Below are 12,063 nucleotides of genomic sequence, written 5' to 3' on the forward strand. Positions count from 1 at the left end.
CATTTGTCTTAGTGTACTGTACTTTCTTCCCATGTGATTTTCTATTGGTTTGGGCTGAGAGAAAAGTGTTCCTCAGCTCTTTGCCTGCTGGGGAGGGGCTGGCTGCTAGTGTTGCCCTATTGAATCCTAAATGCCTTCCAAAGGGATGTGTACTTGCAAAGACAAATATTTTAAGAAGCATATTAAACTGGGGGAAAAAAAGGAAAAGTTTTCTCTTATTTAGTTCAGAGTTTACAAAAAAGAAAATATGTTTATTCGAGAGATTATTCTAGAAATTATTCTTGAGAAATGTTTCTCATTGTGTCAAAATTACATGCCTAATTGTGTCTTAATCAGACCTATTTGTATTTAATTTCTCAAGGTTGCAATTATAGAAGCTCATGATAGCAGTGCTCTGTTTTGATCATTAAAGATTCCAAATCAGCCAAGGGCAACATCTTGAAGCAGGTAATTACTTCATTCCCACCAATTTGGTGGGGGTTAAAAGCTTACATCTCCACAGGAATTAGAGATTAAGTATTCAGGATTTGTTTCAATCAAATCTTTAGTAGATAACATCAGCAGCTGCATTCATTTTGTCTGTGGGCATTGTGTGCCTTACTACCCTGCGTCGAAGCTCTTGGAATTTGTCTTATTTGGGAGATGATATTCCTCAAATACATCCTGGTAGTTGGCCTCAGAGAATCTTGTGGTGGTGAGATCCAGTAATTAATTTTTCTCCTCATCAATGTAGATGTTCCCTCAACTTGGTTCTTGCTTTGTTCAAGTGTGGCGGGCCAAGGGCACCAACTCATGCTGCCATCCCAGTGGGAAAGCAGTCATGACTCAAGTTCTTTGGGCATGGTGGTGATGGGCTGACAATTGGACTTGATGATCTTGGAGATCTTTGCTAACCTTTATGATACTATGATCCTTGCAATTCTTCTGTGCAGGCATGGTAGGTTGAAGCAGAGCCATGCCTTGGTCAGCAAAGCACACTGAGAACAGGGATATACAGAAACATTTTCCCACAGACAATAGCTGATGGCTTTTTTCCAGTGAGTGGTGGGTAGGTAGGTTTAAATATGTCTCCTAACAAGCCATGTAGGTAATTAATTACAAGTAGTGGAAGGTGAGGAATACATAAATATATGCTTAAAATGCCTCATCTCTAACCACTGAAGTTTCAGTTCTGCATCTTAATATCCTTTAGCTAAGTAAGCATTTATTAATATTGATAAATGTCAACACATTTTAGAACATTTCAGACTTCACAGAATCTGTGTTATCTGAGACACAAGTGCAGCTTAGTTTTGAATTTCATTTTTCTCACCTGAAATCAAAAACTCTGTGTGACATCAATTCCTTTCAAGGCTTTCATTCATCTCCACCAATAGAACACTTGAAAGCAACATTAATAAACCACACCATCTCATTCCCGCCATTTCCTTGTCATTTGTCATTAACAATTATTAATAAAGAAATAGTATTGCAGAGGCTGTAATTATAGAAATATTTTTTAAACTGTGCTCAGGGAGAATAAAATAAAGTAGATGTGAGGATATTTCCTAATCAGAGGTCAAGGAATTCACTGCAAATAATTACAGTATAGTTTTACTGCAAATAGTATACTGCAGATTAGGAGATTATAGGAATGGTTATCTTTCACATAAGAAGACATCTGTATCTACAGCCTTTCAAGTAAGCCAAATTTCTAAAAACACCAATTATGAACAATTGAAAATATTTAGAGTAGTTTTAGATAATTTGCAACAGCCATTTCACTGACTGCATCCTCAGACTGCCAAACCTTCACTGCCTCTCGGATGAGCTGTTCTTTCTGCTCTGAAAAAGTGGGAATGCTCCCAAAGCCTTTATTCCTAGAGAAGTCTGATCAGTTCAACAAACTTAGTAAGATACAACAGTGAAATCCTGAGAGGAGGAAAGTCTTATCATTGTTAGATTATGGGATATATTTGTTATATCGATCTTCTATTAAAAAAATGAGACAGAAAAATAGTTTTTGCAACTACTGTTCTTTTTTTATTATTATTATTTTTGTAGTATTACAGAATCTCATGCATTTTGCTTTTTCATTCAAGCTCCAGTTCCTGGAATTCCAGCATGATTTGAGCACTTCAGATTGTGTTGCAAGAAAGTTAGTTCTGGCGTTCCCTTGCAGAGTGATTTGAAAACCTGACTCACAACCATCCTACAGACTCAGAAACAAAAAAGCAAATACTAAGAATTATATACTTTTAAAATCTCCTAACTTTTAAGCCAATCTCCCAGTTCTTTTTATTGCTAGGTCTTTGCAGTTGCAGTGTCTTTATTCAACTGCCTCTGACCTTGAGCAGTCCTTTTGAGTTGTTGTTCCAGAGTTGGCAATGCAGATTGTTTTAAAGAAGTATTTCCTATGTGGCATACTAAAAGGCAGGAAAGATTTTAACTTCTCTAACCAGTCATGGAATCACAGTACTTCATTCTGCTGTCTTACAGTTCAGCCTTCAAATAAAACAATTGTTTTATCCCATGTTTGTAGTGCCAGCTTTCTCTAGTAAATATTGCTTATCTAGGTCAAGTTATTGACCTGACTTACAGAATAATGCTTACTGTAACATAGAATAAAAGGCACTTTCCCTTCTTTTCCATCAGTTCAGTCTGTGGTGACTGGTTATTGATATTTCAACATGTCCCTTGATCTACAGACAGCACTTCTCGCCTGAGTCATTTCTTGGTGACTTGCAAAACTTTTCTGAGACATATGAGTCTTCAGACTTCATAATTGCTTCCAGGCTTTAGTGAGTTGAAGTGTCAGGAGCTCAGCTTAAAACTCAGGCCTAGATTCTTTGCAGGGATGTACTCTTTTTTTTTTTTTTTTTTCCCCCTAGGTAGTTAGCAAAAAAAAAAAGCTTTTTTTTTCTTTAAAAAAAAAAAGACACAAGCCCCCATTGCCAAGCATTGCAACATAGGTTGGACACACATCCAGGGGTGGGAACAAAACGATCCTTTTCTACAGACCGTCTCTAGGGCCTGGTCCTGTTTTGCAACTGGCAAGAAAAAACTGTTATAAAAGATATTACACTGACAACCAATTCAACTGCTGTTAAGGACAGGGTTATCTTGGGCCTTTTGGAGGCTATAGGAGCTACACCTTTAGCTTTCAGTCTCTGTGCAAAGCACACACTGTCTGTGAAAATGAACGAGTAATATTTATAAAGATGCTTGCTGTGTTTGCAGTTGGCATTGTAACTGAGATTGTTAGTAAAGCAGTTTATCCATTCGTGGTCCTAGATCATGAGCTGGTAGGGAGGGTTTGAGAAAAGCGGATAGTTGCTGTGAATCTATGCAGAACACCAACAAAATAAACAGCCAAGCAATTTTTTTTACTTCTTTTCTTACTAGACAGTGTGTTTGACTGTACAATACAGCGAATAAGGTCTCATAAAAAGTGCACGTTAGCATTCACAAACATTTGTTGGTAGATCCAGACTGCCGTTTCAGATGGCAAATCTTAACTCTGGCCCCCCTCCTGTGCTTTCAACTGTTAGCATCTGATATGGCAGCATGTTCTTGTTGGTGGAGAAAATAAAGACTTTTGGAACATTCAGAATTGTGCGCTCATAGATGAATGATAGCTTCTTTGCCTGGCAGAGACATTTATCCAATGTGGTAGAGGTCCAAATTGATGAAAAACAAGACCCATCCTGCACTGCTCTCCAGCAATTAGTAGGGCCTTGGTTCTTTTCTAATATTTTAAATTAAGAAAAAGGAAGAAAGACCATTAGGCTTTAAAACCCTTACTTTGAATGTAGGTTACTAATGAGCAGTTAAGCCATCCAAAACAGCTGTATTTTGTGGCCATAGCCACAGTCTACATGTCATCACAATCACATTAACAAATGGGTACTTACTTACAGAGCCAGCTTATTGTTCTCTTAGGATGGAAATTCAATGGGTTGATTTTCAGAAGTACAGAACAACCAGCAACTCCCACTTGAGCCCACTGCATTACTACCTGCAGGAATGAATCTTATTTAATCATCTTTACTTTCCAACCTGGTTGGAAAGAACATCCAGATTCCTAAACTGAAGTTTGGGGAAAAAAAAAAAAAAAAAAAGAGTGAAGTGACATCCAGCACTTCATCTTCAAAGCCTTTCTGACCCTTTGGTAGAGATAATCTGATAGTTCTTTTTCATCCTAAAGACTCTGGTTTTCCTGTTACCTTTTAATGAACAATTTACATTTACCATTCACAAAGCTCTTTCTCAGTATTTGCTAAATAAATACATATACAGAGAAACAGCAAGAATTATGAAAGTTTTCTTTTTTTTTTTTTTTTTTACAAGCTCTGCCAACAGAGGCAATTATGCAGATAAAAATTCTAGATATTATAGATTCTGAGATGGTATTGTTTCTTTTTAACTTAAGTGAATGTTAACTAGGCTTGAATACTGCTGAATCTCTCTCCCTCTCTCTCTGTGTAGTTGCTATGTCAAAGTATTCCAAGACCAGTAATGGGCACTGACTAAAACTAAGGAATGTTCTCACAAGTTTTCTTCTCTTCCAGGAATTTGGAGCACTGTGTAAAGGAGGGAAGAGAGATGCACCATCAGCACAGTGTGCACATGAGACGCAGCAAGTAGGCTCCAAAAACTGAGTAGACTTAAAAGTGAGAGCTCTGATTTTGGAATGTTTTGGAACATTCTAAAGGCTGAGGACAGCGTAATGAAGTGACAATTAATAAACTTGTGATTTCCAAAGTTTTAAGTTGTAAATGTTTCTCAAAAGATCATTTTAGTGCAGAACACTGAACTTTCTGCTTTGCCAACCCAGAAAAAAGAGCAGAGATTTCTTTCCAGTTCTTACCCCCCAGGAAGATGGTGTATTTTTTTCATTACTATTTTTTTTGTATGCAATCTCTGCAGATGCAGGAGAGAGATTCCAACAAAGGAATGGCTTACATTTCAAGTAGCACTGTGGAAAATGTTCTACGTAGCTCCTTCACACACTGCATCGATGTGTCAGCACGTCTTTATAAGGATCTGGAATAGTCTTGGCAACAAAGCTAACCAGCACACTCTTTGATCCCAAATTCCTTTATTTCGATAATGTTATCATGCATTTGACATGGGATTTAACTGTTACTCACTCCTATAAAGGAAACTTTCAAAAGAGAAACTGAGTAACACTTACTCATGAGAAATCCATTTTGAAATTATAAGCTGGGCTCTAAAAAAAAAAGTCATAAATATCCTTTGTTTTATGGCTATGCTGGTTTTCTTATGGCAAGATGTCTAAAACATGAAAAAAATCAGACAGACTGCTTGAAAGTGTGATCCTGCTACTGAGAAGATCTGAAAATGAAAAAAGAAAAAAAAATGGTGAGAGAAAAGACTATTTGGTTCTGTATCATGAAGCATGAATGAGCTTTGAATTTCCTTAGTTGTGTCCCTAGTGCAAAAGCTGGAATACAAACAAATCTGTGTAAATCATGCTGATTCCAGATAATTCCAATTGCCAGCATTCTAACAAAAGCATTCATGTTCTGCTCTTTCTCTGAACCTGGCAAAGACCCCTCCAGACCCTCTGAGAATGCAAAAAGAGTTCAAAAGTTCACTTGCTGTTTGCACTTCAACACATTTTGCAAAAGTAATGTTTCCAGTCCTTCTTTACATCATGTCACATATATTGCCATTCAAAGAGAAGAGTACATGGAGCAACTTCAGAAAAAAGAAATTTTAAAGTACATCTCTGGATTTAGGAATCAGTGTATCAATATCTAAAAAGCAACTCCTCTCCAGAATACCTGACATTTTTTATGTAAAGTACATGATACATACATCATACATACACCACATTTGTATGACACATATGTCTACATATATGTACATATATACATATACGTGGTTCTCTTTTTCCAAGCCCACTTAACATTTTCTAGAATTTACTACTTACACTTCTGAAATATAAAAATAGAAATGACTCATACTTGTGTAGCCTAGAACACACATTCCCACACTATGATTCACAGAAGACTAGTTGAATATCTGAGGCTCTGGATCTGAGAGTCACGCACATACAGAAGGAAAAGTAAAAAGAAGAATATGAAATTTTAAAAAAGAGTGTTTTCTTTCCCTTTTAAAAAATGGCTACTTGTACCAGCAAACCTTGTTTAAAATTGCTTCTGTCCATGTGATCTTTTGGAGATCCAAGGAACTCATGTGACCACAAATGAGAGGAAAAATTGTCCATAAGGCATATGGCATTTAGCATGAATGATTAATTAGAAAATCTACTGTATGGAGTGGTTTTTTTTGAAATGTATAATCACTGGAATCCTGAGTCTGAGCCTGTCTGTAAACATGGAAACAGAACTAGGCAGTTAGGAGTCACATCACAGTAATTCTGTGTAGTATCAATAGATGTGTCCATCTCTCATTCAGTTTTCACATTATTTCTTGCATACTTATCAGGGATTTTATTGTCAGCAACTCTAGCAGACTCTGCTTATCTGCTTGTTTTCTCTGTGCTTTCATCATCTAACATTAGGAAATTCCTACCACAGAGGTGAGCCTCTTGAGCATACCTGAAGTTGCCTGTCAGTAGCCTCCATGGTGAGCCAACCTGGAGCCCCAGGCCGCTTAGATTTTGGAAGCATCCAGCAACAAACAGAGACCTAAAAATGTCAAATTGCCTTTTGGGAGATGTGAAACCTCAGAATCAAATTTCCAAGTCAAAAATAGCTGATTCCTTAAGCCATCACCATTGCTTACACAGCTTCCCCTATCCCTAATACACATGCTCTCATTCAGAGTTCCCTGAGAGCTCTTGGTTATACCTGGGGACATGTGGGACACAGAGTTTGTTAGAAGAGGCTCTGATAGCATCACAAGTTTATGCCCAAACACACAGGTAATATTTAAGTGGAAAAAGCAAGCCTTCTTTTGGCTTTGTTTTGTGTCGGACAAGTATGCACCCCTCTTCCAGCACTCCCGTTTCCTCAAAGCATTTGCAGAGTAGGAGGACAAAAATGGTCACAGCTCATACAGATTGGATGCTCTGGTGCAGATTCCCAGACTGGCTTAGTTCTGCAGGGAGATGAAATAAATATTCCTCCAGAGTCCAATGGAATAAGTCAAAGTCTTGGTCTGACCACCCACTTTCAGAGAGACTTTTTTTCTTCCAAGTTTTGCATGACAATAAACTGCCTTTGGCATCTGGAGGCTCTCCACTCAGAATGTAATTGCAAACGTCAAAATGGTGATTCAAATGCCAATAAAGGAAATGATTACTTACAAGCTTCCACATGTCTGTATAACAGCACACTGCAACAGCAACATGGAATTTATCCCATTCCCATTTTTACCACAATCTTATAGCAGCTGGGCTCAACCAGCCTTGCTGCACACCTTCGGGTTAGTTCAGGGGTGGACAGTGGTGGATGACCAAAGCTAAGAAAGTTGCTATGCTAAAGACAGCTCTCTGTAGTTGGTTTATCTGTCAAAATTACCATCCGCCACAGAACAGGGTCATTTCAGCATATGAGGCTTCTTGCATGTGTACCAGTCTTGAGCTTCCATTTCATCAGCTGTACTTCGGTTTCCCTCACTGATCAAGCTCTGTTATGTATTGCTACAACTCTCTTGACTGCTCTTCTGATTGCTCTGGCAAAAAGTTCCCAACATTACAAGGACTTCTAACCATCCCTTCTCACTTTTCACAGGACACTCTCTGCACTAGAATTGCCCCAGGACTCTGTTAAAGAAAAGCAGCTCTTGAGCAACTTGCAGAATAGCTTCTTCCATTGTTTCTGAAGAATTCTTTTCACTGCATTCCTCAGGCTGTCATGAATTCTCTTCTTGCATAACCAGCTTTTCCAGCCTGAGCAGAGCTGAACCTGCAGTCTGTGTCTTCCAAGAGAGCAGTTGCTAAATTCATCGGCTATTACACCACACACAATGTGCTAAAAGATCCTCAGAGTTAAGAAGACAGGTTCTTTTAAGTAAGGCGGAGTAGAAACATAGCAGTCCACCTTGCCTATTATGTGTCTTTAATTACATACTAATTTTATGATAATATTGTTGTTTCATTTCTTTAACATATTTTGAATCCAATCATAAGAAAACAATGCAACCAAGATACATACCTGGAAGAGGAAATACCCATTTTCACCAGCCTTCCTTCAGCTGATTATTGGAGAAAGCTAAGGTTAACAGCTTTGGGGATCATTTTCATTAAATTATCAGCAGCTTTTAATTCAATAACCCTTTTATTCAGCAATTTTTAAACATAGCAAGTTCTAGTAAAAAATGCTGAATGAGAAATTAATTGGTTCCCCATTCTTCCAAACATTTAAGTAAACTGGGTGGGGGGAAATAGTCATTTTCCTGAAATAGAAATTAGGCTTCAGTGTGACATTTGTGTGTATTTCCTGCACAATGTGTTTTAGTTGGTTTGACTGAGTTATAGAGTGATGGATAAAGGAGTGGATAGTAGAAAGTAGAGCCTGCTAAATCTCCTTCAAGCTACAAGAACATAGCATTCCTTTGCTAAAAAGCTAACATTACATAGTTCAGGCAAACATTCTTAGATTATATTATTGGATGTAAGAACGGAAAAAAAAAAACAAAACAAAACAAAAAAACCAACCCTTACATAATTTGTTCTTGTGTATAAAGATAAAACTGTTAAGAGTGCGTCCAAAGGAGAGCCACAGAAATGGAGAATGGTTCAGAGGGCAGTAAGGATGAGGAGCAGCTGAGGTTCCTGGTTGTGCTCAGCACAGAGCAGAAGAGCTGAGGGGAGGCCTGATGGCGGCTGCAGCTCCTCACAGGAAGCGGAGGGGCAGCGCTGAGCTCTGCTCTGTGTGACAGCGACGGGGTCCGAGGGAACGGCATGGAGCTGTGTCAGGGGAGGGCAGCTGGGGGTTAGGGACAGCTGCTGCACCACAGGGCGGTGGGCACGGCCTCGAGTGCTGGAGTTCAAGGAGCATTTGGACAGCACTATCAGCCATAAGGGTTGGATTTTGGGTGGTCTGTGTGGAGCCAGGGGTTAGACTGCATGATCTTTGTGGGTCTATTCCAACTCAATCCAAAACCCCAGTGAGTGGGATTTCTTTAGAGCTCTCATAAAATCAATCCTATAAAAACTAGTGAGAACTGTGGGAACCCACACAGCCAGTAAAAATTACGGAATTGATATATTTGCAAATCAAAGGTGTTTATTGTTTGCTGGTAACATCTGAACACTTGCCCTGGTTTTATATGTAGGTTAGCTTACAATAAAATTGCTTTTAATTAGTGTACATGCACACACATCAGTTTTGTTTACTCAAACAGAGCCTGCTGTCCCTTGGAACTATTTCATTGTAAAGAAGACATACTACATGATGAGAACAGAGTAGCTGTGCAGTTAAAGTACATCTAATACAGCTCCATTGCAATTCTGTGCATTTCTGTAACAGCAGTGGGTGTGGAAGAGCCTGTGCACAGAAATGCATAACAACAAAGTAACTATGTGTTTATATGCATATATATTTATATATCTATTTAAATGCACAGACACATGTGTATACCTCTTATGAAATAGAAATGATCGCTGTTTGCTGCAGCCCGGGGAGATGATCTGGTGTGACAGGAATGTCAAAGTCACAGGATACACCCACTGCAGGAACAGGCAGTAAAGGAGGCTAATGGTTACCTCATGCTGAAAGATACCACTACTGTTCCCATCAGTAACGTGTTTGTGATTCCTAGATAAGCAAACAGGTTTTTAAAAAGGAAAATACTAGAACTAATTTGGGCTTCTATACTGGACTGCATCCAAGCAGGTGAAAATGGATCAACTGCAGATCTGTTCAGTGCTGGTTGACTCGGTGAAAGCAATTATACTTGCAGTGCTAATGACATGCAATCTTGCCTAGCCTTTTCTTCCTAAATTTTGAAAAAAAAACCCAACAACCTGTTGTAGTTTAACCCTGCAGGTGGCTGAGCAATACACAGTTGTTCATTTACATTCTCCACTTCCCAGTGGGATGGGGGAAGAGAATCAGAAAAAAAAAAAAAAAAAAGACCAACACAGAAGTTGTGGGTCAAGATAAAACTATTTATGGACAGATAAAAGGATAATAATTATGACAAATATTATCCAACATATGCATATAATAATTGATGCACAAGCAGTTGGTCACTGTCCCATGATGGGATGGGCTCATAATGGGCTCACCATCAGGGAAAACTTTCTCACAGAAAGGGTTGTTAAGCACTGGAATAGGCACCCCAGGGAGGTGGTTGAGCCACCATCCCTGAATGTGTTTAAAAACCGTTTGGATGTGGTGCTTAGGGACATGATTTAGCGATGGGTTGTTAGAGTTAGGGTAGTATGGTTAGGTTGCAGTTGGACTTGATGATCTTTAAGGTCTTTTCCAACCTGAGCAATTCTATGATATGATCCCCAATGCCCAGCTAGACCTTGAGCAGCAGAAGAAAGACTAACTGCCACACCCTTCAAAACTCCTGCTTGATGTCACATGGTATGGAACATCCCTTCGGCCAGTTTAAGTCAGTTGTCCTAATTCTGTTCCCTCCTAACTCCTTGGGCCCTTCGCCGCCAAAGGCCTTGGCTCTGTACACTACTGCTAAGCAGCAACTATAAATAAAAATTGGTGCTTTATCAACATCATTTTTCTCCTAGAACCAAAACATAGCATTGTACCAGACACTGAAGAAAACTATTCTGTCCCAGATGAAACTAAGACAGGAAGTAGAATTATTTGGGAGAAAATTTGATGCATGAAGGCAAACAGTGTTTTAATGACAGTTCCTTGCCAATGCTTTATTAAATGTCCACAAAATGACACCACCACAACCTCAACCAAATGCTCTGATCATATGCACTATAAGTACTATAATAATAAGGCTTCTATTAAGGAAGCCTGTTCTATGGTTTAGGAAAAACTGATGAAAAAATACCTTTAAAAACAATACTCTTTTTCTGCTGTCACATGGTAAAAAATTAAGTAAAAGGTAAGTATGCTTGAGGAGTCTGCCTATAAAAAACAATTGTTAGAATAAACAACAAAAAGAAAGGATGGAGAGTTTGAAACTGACTGACTCCTGGAACAGAACAGAGTTTACCTAACAATATCCAAGGAGTCTGAAGAGACATTTGGAATAGGTGTGTTTTTCATCCAGGCTACAAATGCAGCAATAGCATAATGTCTTTCTGTGGCTCCCTGCCTTCCTTTTGCTTCCCTGGGCACCATCCTGGTGCTGTCAGTATGCTTAGTATCAGGATACTCTCCTGACTGTGAGGCTGATCAAGCACTGAAACAGGTTTCCTAAAGAGGTGGCTGATGCCCCATGCCTGTCAGTGTTCAAGGGTCATTTGGATAATGTCCTCAATAACATCCTTTAACTTCTGGTTAGCCCTGAAGTTGTCAGGTATGTGGACTTGATGATCTTTACATTCCAACAGCATTATTCTGCTTTGTTCTACTCCGATCTTTCTGCCTCCATCACTGCTCAAAGTTTCTCAATCCCCCCCCAGTCTTTGAGCAGCAGGCCAAGGCCCATCCCCACACCCAAGGATGCTTCTGGGGTGAATCAGAAACCACTTCCTTGTTCCCATGAGCTGGCCCAGGCCTCAGCAAGAACCACTTCCTCTTGTTTCCTGCACAGCTCTCCCTCAGTCCCTAGTGAAATCAGAGAACATAACATACATACCGTAGTTTTAGAGTAAAGAATCAGTAAGGAAAAAATTGACACTTACCTTCAGAGCTTGAAGGCTCTTTCAGGACCAGATGGATGGTCCTAAATAGCTATTCAAAGCAGGAACTTCTGCCGTGATTAACTTTCAATCATTCTGATGAAAAATCCTGAAGATTCAACTGGTGAAATTCCCCCAAATCTTTGATGACTGTTGCACAACTCTGGAAATCATTCTTAATTTCCTGTTTGCTTCTTCCACAAGGGAGATGCTTCACTTAACAGTAGTTCATATACTGAAGTCCAGAGATAAATTTCAAGAGTAAGCACTTCAGTTAGAGCAGGCATTTAATCTAATAAACTTCAAGATCATCC

The 12,063-nt window shown here is 39.0% G+C and overlaps 1 protein-coding gene across 1 annotated transcript in view; it reads right to left on the reverse strand.

Moving 5' to 3' along the window:
- Positions 1-10,073: 10,073 nt before the first annotated feature.
- SMCHD1 (structural maintenance of chromosomes flexible hinge domain containing 1) overlaps positions 10,074-12,063 on the reverse strand; it is a 78,769-nt gene continuing 76,779 nt past the window's right edge. The window contains exons 49-50 of the transcript XR_016465118.1: positions 11,753-11,984; positions 10,074-11,675 (exon numbers count right to left, since the gene is read on the reverse strand). The gene's annotated coding sequence lies outside the window, so the exon portion shown is untranslated. The remainder of the gene's footprint in view (positions 11,676-11,752; positions 11,985-12,063) is intronic.

The sequence above is a fragment of the Phasianus colchicus genome, chromosome 3, assembly GCF_987193195.1.
Source record: "Phasianus colchicus chromosome 3, bPhaCol1.hap1.1, whole genome shotgun sequence".
NCBI classification, from domain to species: Eukaryota; Metazoa; Chordata; class Aves; order Galliformes; family Phasianidae; genus Phasianus; species Phasianus colchicus.